Genomic DNA, 10,977 nt, shown 5'->3' with positions numbered 1-10,977 from the left:
AAGCAATTCCAAAACATCAGACTTGTCTTGGCTATGAAAAAACATTCACATCCCAACTATGTGTCCAACTCTAATTCTGGAGTGCTGTACCATGCATGTACTGGATTTTCAGTCTTAATAATAGTTTTCGCCTGCAGTTTGAGTGTGAGCTGGAAGCACACTATGCAGGTGGAGGTCCAGGGGCTGTAATTTTGGCTGTACTGAAATTGAGTGGCTTGGCTGCCTTCAGCTTTTCACAGCAAAGGCCTTCTTATCACTTTTGTCTGTTAAAAAGAGAAACAGAACAGAAACACAGAGTAGAGGTGGAAAATATTTTGTGGGAGTCTCTGGTCCAGGGCAGATGGTAGGTGATAAAGATTTGGCCCTGATGCTTGGCTGACAAGCTCCTTCTGGAGGGGGCAGAAGGACTCATGAGACTCCCATTCTGCACTTGCAGCTGGAGCTAAACAGGCAGGAGACTGAGTTCAGGGATATCTGAGGACTTTGTTGTTGCAAATGTTGCTTTACCATAATAATTGGTAGCAAAAGCAGTTTTGACTGAGCAGAGGCCAATAACTGTATGTAGCCCAACATTCAACTTGCATCAGGTATTTTAATGAAATGCTTTCCCAGGCTGCCAAACTATTCCCCTTCATTAATAACATCTAAAGCAATAGGCTAGTGGTTTCTTTTATAAGCCTATGTTTATATTTGCTCAACTGAAAGAACCTAGTTTTGACATATTTAATTACTGGTAAGAACCAACAATAAAAGCTTTCAGGTCTGAAGGATACCTCAGCTCTTCAGATGTAACTAGTAAATATTTGCTCTCAGAAACATACTGTGGTTGATTTTGGTTCAGGTAATACTTCAATGTGTATGCTTTCATTTGCTGGTCTACGGTTCCAGGAAGCCCTGACCAGGCATGCAGTTGCTAAATCCCTACATTATATATATCTGTAGGGATTATATATGTAGGGATATTATATATATATATATATATATATATAATGTGCTCAGCAGCAAGGCACCCCTTACTTGCTTGAAGCTTCATGTATCTTGGGCCAATGCTATACAGCTGCTTGTATATAATATGCACAAAAATCACTGCACGTTGCTGATAGGTAGTCATTCTTGTAATTGTGTACAGCAGCTGCTTAATTTCGTAAAGTAACACTAAATTTCAAATAAGCATGCGAAAGTAAGTAAAGTAATAAAGTTTCAGGAATAGTTCTAAGGCAGAGTATGATATATTTGTATTTTGTGTAATTCTAATGCCTTGCAGAAGTAGTTTTTTGTTAATAAAGGGATTTTGTTTGCTTTGTGTTCTTTCTGTTAAATGCAACATATCTAGGCTGAAGGCGCTGAGATGCAATAAACCCAGACCATAAACAATCAACACTTATGGAGTCACTTTTCAAGATTTTCCACATAAATGAGGAAAATCTGTTGGAATTAATACTTACCCAATCCATCTGGCAGTGCTGGCATGTCTTGTGGTAACTTTCATTGGAGATTGTTGTGAAATGTTTACTTTATTGTTTTTCTCCTTCTTTCCACACATTTCTTTTCAACTCCTGCTCCCCCATCCCTGACAACAAAGAGATTAACCAGCCTCTACCACAAGTGCTCTGGAACAAAAAGAAAGGACATGTTTTGCTTTGTAAGGAGAGAAAGTTGGTGATGATCCTTGGCTCCAATTTTGCAAGTGCAGACAAATGTGGTTGGTTTCCTGGGCTTTTGTATATATGAAGTTAAAAAGAGCTACTCATGTGAGTAAAATCAAACACCTCGGTTTAGAGAATTGAGGCTATGTTATCAGACATTTGGATATTTGTTTGCTTTCAACAATTAATTAAAAATGATGGAAAACTGCTTTTAATGTGCCATTAGGCAAAACATCATTAGAATTGGTAATCTATAAAAGGCATTTAAGTCACAGATAATTTCCAGACTGAAATTACTTCTGCAGCATTTTAATGACTGTGCCCCTGGTGTGTGTTCTGGCAATTCCAATAATTCTATCAGGCTGTTCTTGTTTTCTTGTCTTGCTGCTGCTGTTTCTAAAAGAGACTTCCAGGGAGATCACAGATGATGCCAATGTGGGTAGAGCTCTACTGATGTGCTCTTTAGGTCGCTGAGGTAACAGATGGCAAATGTATTTAATTACCAGTAATGAAATAATAAACATCAGGACAAATAACTCATACTCGGTAGCCTTGCATTTAACTAATAGTCTATCATTCTGTTATGTTAAAGACTTCTCTTCTAGGAGTGCCAAAGGAGACATTGTAAGATAAAAAGCTCTTGTTCCACTGATTATTATAGAGGAGGGAAAATGCAGAGTGCCTCCTGACTCCAAGTAATAAGAATTAAATGCACTGGATTGTAAATTAGAGAAGATACCATCATAGCATGCAGTTCAGATGAGAGCTCAGCCACAGCACTTTCTTACGGATTCCTGCATTCCTTCCTTATCAGCCCTTAACACAGAGACATGAATAGATGCACAGACACACTGAATAATATCACTTACATTATGTCTTGCCAACAAAAAAAAAAAGAAAATGTACAGCTACCCTGCTATCTCTGCCCTGTTAAGCACTTCTGCTACAGAGGAAAGCACTCTTCCTCTTTGGGTCATTTTATTTTTCATTAAAACAATCTCTTAAGCGAAGAACTGAGACTTAGAAGTGACTAAGGTTTTCCAGCACTGGCTAGTGTTCATGTTAATGTAGGTGCTGCAGAGGTATAAAATGTTGAGCCACAGGCTCCAGTTCCCTGTGCAACAAGATAGAGAAGGGTTTACAAAGGGATTCTTTCTATGTGCTCCCATTCCCACCTCAGCTAAATCATGGGGGCTTCAGCCAGCACATGAACGCTGTGAAGACAGTAAAACAACTGACATATGTAGTGCTCTGTGAACAAAACAGCAATCAAGTCATTAGGAAAAGAGGAATGTTCAAGACATTTTCAATACTGCCTTGAAAGAGACATTTTTTTGCCAGATGCATAGTCTGGTAGATGCCAAATAACCTAAAGGATGGGCATGCCCAGAAATTTGTCATCTCTTCCTCAAGTATAGTGCTTGATTTAATGAGACATTATCTCTCCCTGAAGACCTTGGCTCGTCAAATTACTTCTTCTGTGATTGATGTTACAATGCCCTTCCTGGACAGTCAGCTCCAAATGCCTTTTCCAAGTTGCCTGGCAGATGCAGTGCCTCTCTCCCTGCAGGGTGTCATGCTTTTGTGGACCTCTGTCCTCAGTTGCTTCTTTTTAGACTGAGGGCTCTGAAACAATAAACAATACAAATTTTTTTCTTAGTGGGAACAAATCCACACCTTTGAACATCTTTGTATCTGTTCTCCGAACTGTTCTCAATTCTATTACATGCTGTTGAAGATACGAGTAGTGGAACCACACACAGTATTCAATTTCTGGATAAACCCTGTATTTATACAGGGACATAATGATGTTCTTGATTTTAGTCTCTGTTCCTTTTCCAAGAATTTTTATTATTCCATTTGCTCTTTTGACTGCAACTGAGCACTAAGTTGATGTATTTATGGAACTATTTATCATAATCTCAAAATTTTGCTCAAGTGGTAATGGTCAGCTTGGAAACAATCATCTCACATTTGGAATTAAGATATTTTGTTTTTCTCCTTTGAGGCTGACTTTATAATTATCTGCCCTGAATTTCAGCTGTGTGTTATTTTCTAGTTATCCAGTCTCATGAGGTCCTCTTGAAATTGTTGAAGATTGCTCATTTCAGCTACCCTGAATAAATATGCATCAGAAATGTCACCACACTGGTGTTTCTACATCATTCTAAACTTGTTGAACACCACAAATCCCAGTGCAGACCCTTGAAGAATGCTTTCTGTCACCTCCCTTCATGGCATAAGCTGACTGTTTGCCTCCAATGCTATGGCTGCTCAGTTTCCCTAGAAATCATAGAATCAACCGGGTTGGAAAAGACCTCTGAGATCATCAAGTCCAGCCTTGATCCAACACCACCATGGTTACTAGACCGTGGCATTAAGTGCCACATCCAGTCTCATCTTAAAAACCTCCAGGGACAGAGAATCCACCACCTCTCTGGGCAGCCCATTCCAATGCCTGATTACTCTCTCTGTAAAAAATTTCTTCCTAATATCTAACCTAAACCTCCCCTGGCACAGCTTAAGACCATGCCCTGTTGTTCTACTGCTGGTTGCCTGGGAGAAGACACCAACCCCCACCTGGATACAACCTCCTTTCAGGGAGCTGTAGAGAGTGATGAGGTCTCCCCTGAGCCTCCTCTTCTCCAGGCTGAACAACCCCAGCTCCCTCAGCCTCTCCTCACAGGACCTGTGCTCCAGTCCCTCACCAGCCTTGTTGCTCTTCTCTGGACCTGCTCCAGCCCCTCAATATCCTTCCTGAACTGAGGGGCCCAGAACTGGACACAGCACTCAAGGTGTGGCCTCACCAGCGCTGAGTACAGGGCAAGAATCACTTCCCTGGTCCTGCTGGCCACGCTGTTCCTGATAGAGGCCAGGATACCATTGGCCTTCTTGGTCACCTGGCACACTGCTGGCTCATGTTCAGCTTCCTGTCAATCCAAACTCCCAGGTCCCTCTCTGCCTGGCTGCTCTCCAGCTACTCTGTGCCCAGCCTGTAGCTCTGCATGGGGTTGTTGTAGCCAAAGTGCAGGACCCGGCACTTGGCCTTGTTGAACCTCATCCTGTTGGAATCAGACCATCTCTCCAGCCTGTCCAGGTCCCTCTGAAGAGCCCTCCTGCCTTCCAGCAGATCAACACTCCCCCCAACTTGGTGTCATCTGCAAATTTGCTAATGGTACACTTGATCCCCTCATCCAGATCATCAGTGAAGATATTAAAGAGAACTGGACCCAACACTGATCCCTGGGGGACACCACTAGTGACCGGCTGCCAACTGGATGCAGCACCGTTCACCACCACTCTCTGGGCCCGGCCCTCCAGCCAGTTCCTAACCCAGCACAGAGTGCCCCTGTCCAAGCCGTGGGCTGCCAGGTTTTCCAGGAGCATGCTGTGGGAGATGGTGTCAAAGGCTTTGCTGAAGTCCAGACAGACCACATCCACAGCCTTCCCCTCATCCACCAGGCGGGTCACCTGCTCATAAAAGGAGATCAGGTTGGTCAGACAGGACCTGCCCTTCCTAAACCCGTGCTGGCTGGGTCTGATCCCTTGTCCATCCTGTAGGTGCTGTGTGATTGCACTTAGGATGATCTGCTCCATAACCTTGCCAGGTATTGAGGTCAGGCTGACAGGCCTGTAGTTTCCCAAGTCCTCCTCGCAGCCCTTTTTGTGGATGGTGTATCAGGGAGGGGTTACTGTATCAGGGAAGGTCCGAGATATACAGACACGAAAAACAGACACCATTGCTAGCTCAACACAAAACCCCCCCAATATTTATTACAAAAGGTGGCCACGAAAATGAACAAACCCAAAAGGGAGGAAGGAGGAGAGAAATAAGCCCCCAGCGCGATCTCCCCAGTTACCCAGCTGTTGCCCATAAAGTTATCTTACCGACCTAGCATGCCTATAATTACCCATAGCAGAAGCGGCATCCTCGGAGAGTCAGTAAGTTAACAAGCTGGCAGGTGTCCCTGCCAAAAGGCAACGTTGTCCTTGAAGTAAGCTAGCTCCCCAAGAAAGCACTATCTGCTTTTTAAACAATTAATTGAGAGACCACAACCTCCTAGGTGTGGCCAGCACCGCCCAGCCCAAGGCCCTCAGTCCCACCTCCCGGTTATGTAAGTGCACCTCTTCTGCGCATGCGTGAGAACTTCGGAAATCCTCTAACGCACGCGCAGTATGCTTTGGGGGTCTTTTCTAATTGAGTTTGGGGCTGAGCCTTCCTCACTTCATCATCACTTTCTCCTCCAAATGCCCTTGACGGACAAGTAACCAATCACAGGACACCAATTAAAACAGTTTGTACAAGAAGCTCTCTTCAAGGACAACTTTCCCGCTTATCAGTGCTTGTTTTCCCATAACTTGGCAGGGAAAGAGCAAAGCTTTCACAGGTGGCAGGGCCAAACACAGACCAAAAGTATTAGCATAAATTCACCCTGGTACAGATGGGCATGACATTAGCCAGTTTCCAATCATTTGGGACCTCCCCAGTGAGCCAGGACTGTTGCTAAATGATGGAGAGCGGCTTGGTGAGCTCTTCCACCAGCTCCCTCATCACCCTTGGATGGATCACATCTGGTCCCACAGATTTGTGACGATCCAAGTGGCTCAGCAGGTCACTAACTGTTTCTTCCTGGATTACAGGGGGGCTATTTGGCTTCCTGTCTCTGTCTACCAGCTCCAGAGGCCAGTTGTCCTGAGGATAACCTGTCTTACTGTTGAAAACTGAGGCAAAGAAAGTGTTAAATACCTCAGCCTTTTCCTCATCTTTGGTGACTATGTTCCCTGCCATGTCCAACAAAGAATGGAGGTTTTCCTTGCCCCTCCTTTTGGTACTGATATATTTGTAGAAGCACTTCTTGTTATCCCTAACAGAAGTGGCTAGACTGAGTTCAAATTGTGCATTTGTCTCTCTAATTTTCTTTCTACATGACCTAATTATATTCCTAAACTCTTCCTGAGTAGCCAGCCCTTTTTTCCGTAGTCTGTTAGCTCTCTTTTTTCCCCTTCAAAATCTCCCTGTTCAGCCAGGCTGGACATCTTCCCTGCTGGCTCGCCTTTTGGCAGACTGGGACAGCCTGCTCCTGTGTGTTCAAGACTTGCTTCTTGAAGCATGTCCATCCCTCCTGGACCCCTTTGTTTTCAGGGGCTGTTTCCCAAGGTACCCTCTGAACCAGTCTTCTGAGTAGGTCAAAATCTGCCCTCTGGAAGTCCAGGGTAGCAGTTTTATTGATGGCCCTCTTTGCATCCCTGAGTATTGAAAACTCTATTATTTCATGGTCACTGTGCCCCAGACAGCCTCCGATCACCACATCTCCCACCAGCCCCTCTCTGTGAACAGCAGGTCTAGTGGGACCCCACCCCTGGTAGGTTCATTTACCAGCTGGAGCAGGAAGTTATCCTCTGTACACTCGAGGATTCTCCTAGACTGCCTCTTCTCTGCTGTTGAGTTTCCAGCAGACATCCAGCAGGTTAAAGTCACCCACAAGAACAAGGGCTGGCGATTTCAAGACATCTGCCAGTGTCAGCTGCTGGTAGAATAATTCATCACCCTCATCATCCTGATTGGGTGGTCTGTAACAGACTCCCACCAGGATGTCAGCCTTGTTGGCCTTCCCCCTGATTCTGATCCACAGACACTCAACCTCATCATTACTGACTTAAAGTTCTACAGAGTCAAGAGACTCTCTAACATATAGAGCCACCCCTCCACCTCTCCTACCTTACCTGTTCCTTCTGAAGTGCTTGTAGCCACCCATGGCAGCACTCCAGTCATGCGAGTCATCCCACCACGTTTCTGTGATGGAGACTACATCACAGCTTTCCTGCTGCACAATGGCTTTCAGCTCCTCTTGTTTGTTACCCATGCTGTGTGCATTGGTGTTCATGCACTTCAGCTGGGCTGCTGATTTCACTTCTAACTCTGGCTTTCCAACCTTAGGCTCATCTCTGGAGACCTAGTTTCAACCCCTTCCCCCTTCAAACCTCCTTTAAAGCTCTCCTTGGTGAATGACCTTGCTGATAGGGGTAGAAATGCAGAGAGATTATCTGACAATCATGCATAGATGTCCACACACTTGCCAATCTGTTTAGACAACTCAAAGAAGTTTGTAGACAGAAGTTTGTAGTGAAACTGTGCTGATGCTTTACAAGTCTCCTCGTCTCTTCTCATGTTTGTTTACTGTACACCCATCCTTCTTGATTCCAGATATTTTCCTGCTTCACGAAAGAAGAAGGCATTTTTAAGATTGTGAGGTTGTAAGGAAATGCTGAGTTGGAAAAGTAAGTTTTGGTAAATCAAGGTTTGAGACCTGCTTATTGAAGCATATTCTGCTGCTTTTATCCTCCTGCTCTTCAGTTAATATTGGTTTAACTGGTGGAGTCCTGTGTCCTTTACCTTAAGGCTATTAAAGAGACTATGAAATAACACAGATGCCCTAAGGCATGTAAGAGGACTATCCCTCCAGAGTGACAGTTCTCCTTACAGCACACAGCTTACTGTCAGCTCTCTTGAAGCTGCCTGCACGATTTAACAATTCTTGCAATAATCCCTCCTCCAACTGAGTATGTAATCTTCCACAAGACTTTAGCCAGTTTTTATCAAAGTTTGTTTCCTTTGCTTGCTTTTTAAGAAACTTTTAGTTTCTTTAACATCAGACTGGTGAGCTGTCACTAGTGGGGTTCCACACGGCTCCATCTTAGGCCCTGTGCTCTTCAACATCGTCATAAGTGACTTGGATGCAGGACTGGAAGGGATACTAAGCAAGTTTGCAGATGATATGAAAGTAGAAGGAGCTGTTGACTCCCTGGAAGGCAGGGAGGCCCTGCAGAGAGACCTTGGCAAATTAGAAGGATGGGCAATCACCAACCAGAAGTACAACAAGGGAAAGGGCCGAATTCTGCACCTGGGATGGGGCAACCCTGAATGTTTGTACAGACTGGGGAATGAGGTGCTGGAAAGCCGTGCCGCGGAAAGGGACCTGGGGGTCCTGGTTGATGGCAAGTTGAATACGAGTCAGCAGTGCCTTGGCAGCCAGGAAGGCCAACTGTGTCCAGGGGGGCATCTGGCAAAGCATCACCAGCAAATTGAGGGTGGGGATTGTCCCACTCTGCTCTGCACTGGAGCGGCCTCACCTTGAATATTGTGTGCAGTTTTGGGCACCACAATAGAATAAAGATATTAAGCTATTAGAGAGTCCAAAGGAGGGCAATGAAGATGGTGAAGGGCCTTGAGGGGAAGCCATATTAGGAAGGACTGAAGTCACTTGATCTGTTCAGCCTGGAGGAGATTGAGGGGAGAGCTCACTGCAGCCTAAAACTTCCTCATGAGGGGAAGTGGGGAGCAGGCACTGATTTCTTCTCTGTGGTGAACAGTGACAGGACCCAAGGGAATGGCCTGAACCTGTGTCAGGGGACATTTAGGTTGGATATTAGAAAAAAGTTTGTCACCCAGAGGGACTCCCCAGGGAACTGGTCACAGCACCAAGCCTGACAGAGTTCAAGAGGCATTTGGACAATACTCTTGGGCACATAGTGTGACTCTTGGGGATGGTCCTGTGCAGGGCCAGGAGTTGGACTCGATGATCCTTGTGGGTCCCCTTCAGCTCAGCATATTCTGTGATTCTGTGAAAAAGAATATGTTGGCTTGGCTTTGGTTTTCATAACCTCATATTCTCCAGTTTCTGTTTCACTCTGTCTTTCCTTAGGCTGCCTTTCCTAATTTGCTCTAAAACCTTAAATGTCATTGAAGTTTGCCCAACATAGGTTTTTTCTACTAATTCACTTTTCTCCCTATAATTTGAATATGGACGTTAGTTTCCTATTATCCATTCATATTGTGCCTTCACTAACTAGAGAAGTTTATGGAAAATATTTGCTATCAAAGCCAAGATTTCATAGAAGAGAACCTTAAACGTTTTGAGATTGAGTTTGTCTGATTTCTTCAATCCAGAATCCACAAAATCTTTCAGTTCTGCTTCCACTTTATTTGAGGTACTTCTAATTTTCATACTCTTAGTCCCATGTTCTGTCTGCTGGCTGCATTAGCATTTTCTTTAACAATATTTTACTTCTGATTTCAATTAGTTTTAGGTCCCATCTATTCATCCTTGTGGTATTAAAGCTGTCCTGACTTATGTCGCCGAATGTAACCAGTTGTTTATTTTCTGCTAAAATTTCACACTCATCATAATTCTCAAAAGAGAATTATGCTTTACTACGCATTAGCTTGGTCCAGTAATAGTTTCTCAGATTTCGGTATTTGGTCATGCTTCATGCTAATTTATAGAAGTTCAGCCTTGAGTAATACCCTTACTCAGCCTTTGGAGTGTGTAAATATTTACCTTCAGTGTAACTCTGTGAGTTGCTCTGGAGGATGGCGAAATTACATGGAAAACATGTGGGTTTGCACTTCTCTCTAAAAGGAATTAGGCTTTACATAGTTACTACAGGATTGTCTCAGTTTGACGGGAGAGAAATGTTTGCTAAGGAGGGCAAGTTATGAAGAAGACCGAACTCCTCCCTCTAAGCAATTGGAAATCTGAAATTTAGAGGCTCCAGTCAAGGAAATGTGGAGAAAGAAAAAACAACAGCCCTTTATTAAAGGATATATATGTGTAGGCAGCACAACAGAAGAACAAAACCAAACAACAATCCTGCACCCGGATTCCCACCAAAAGCAGTTCAGTTCTTCTCACTTTTCGGCACAATTCCAACCCCGGTCAGCAGGGGACGCTGTCGGGGGTCTGGTGGAGCGGAGGCTGTAGTTGCTCCCTAGTGGTCGGCAGGGTTGACAAACCCCACGTGGCCAATGGCAGCTCTCAGCAGTGCCGGGGGTTCGAGACCCCAAGGTGGGATCCCCCGAAAGGGGCAGCCAGCAAGGAACCGAGGTGTCAGTCCATCCAGCCAACAGCAGGGAGACCCAGGAAGAAAGGGAAAAACTCACAAGATGCTGGCAGTCTCCGTGACAGCAGAGGTGGGTGCGGTCCTGCAGGGGCGCTCTCTCACTGGAGAAACCAAATGGAGCTCCCCTGGTTCTTGGCAGCTCCGACGAAATCCGAGCTGAGCTACCCGACAGTGGGCAGGACAGGGAGTGAGAGGAAAACAGAGGTGAGCTGGGGCCCAAAAGCAGCCGGAATGAATGGAGCTTTTTTTTTCTCCACCCTCCACACTCACCCCCCAAGTTCTGCCCCGTAACCCCGTCCTTCCCCCCTGAGGCAGAGAAAAAAGAGTACCAAACCCCCACTCCTGGCCTTGGCTAGAGGGAAACAAGAGTCCTGCCTCTTGCCCAGAGGAGTCGCTTAGCATATCAACAAGGCAGTCATTAACCTCTAAG

The 10,977-nt window shown here is 45.0% G+C and overlaps 1 long non-coding RNA gene across 1 annotated transcript; it reads right to left on the bottom strand.

Moving 5' to 3' along the window:
- Positions 1 to 3,039: 3,039 nt before the first annotated feature.
- On the bottom strand, positions 3,040 to 10,705 carry LOC113986543. Its single transcript, XR_003540217.2, has 2 exons — positions 10,588 to 10,705; positions 3,040 to 3,272 (listed from the first exon to the last, which is right to left on the bottom strand). It is a non-coding gene; the product is annotated as an uncharacterized LOC113986543 (long non-coding RNA).
- Between the last annotated feature and the right edge of the window lie 272 nt (positions 10,706 to 10,977).

This window comes from Pipra filicauda, unplaced genomic scaffold (assembly GCF_003945595.2).
Source record: "Pipra filicauda isolate LSUMZ 115617 unplaced genomic scaffold, ASM394559v2 scaffold637_size195860_pilon, whole genome shotgun sequence".
Lineage (NCBI taxonomy): Eukaryota > Metazoa > Chordata > Aves > Passeriformes > Pipridae > Pipra > Pipra filicauda.
Note: the sequence above shows the minus strand (reverse complement) of the source record. Positions and strands in the feature narration are given on the sequence as shown.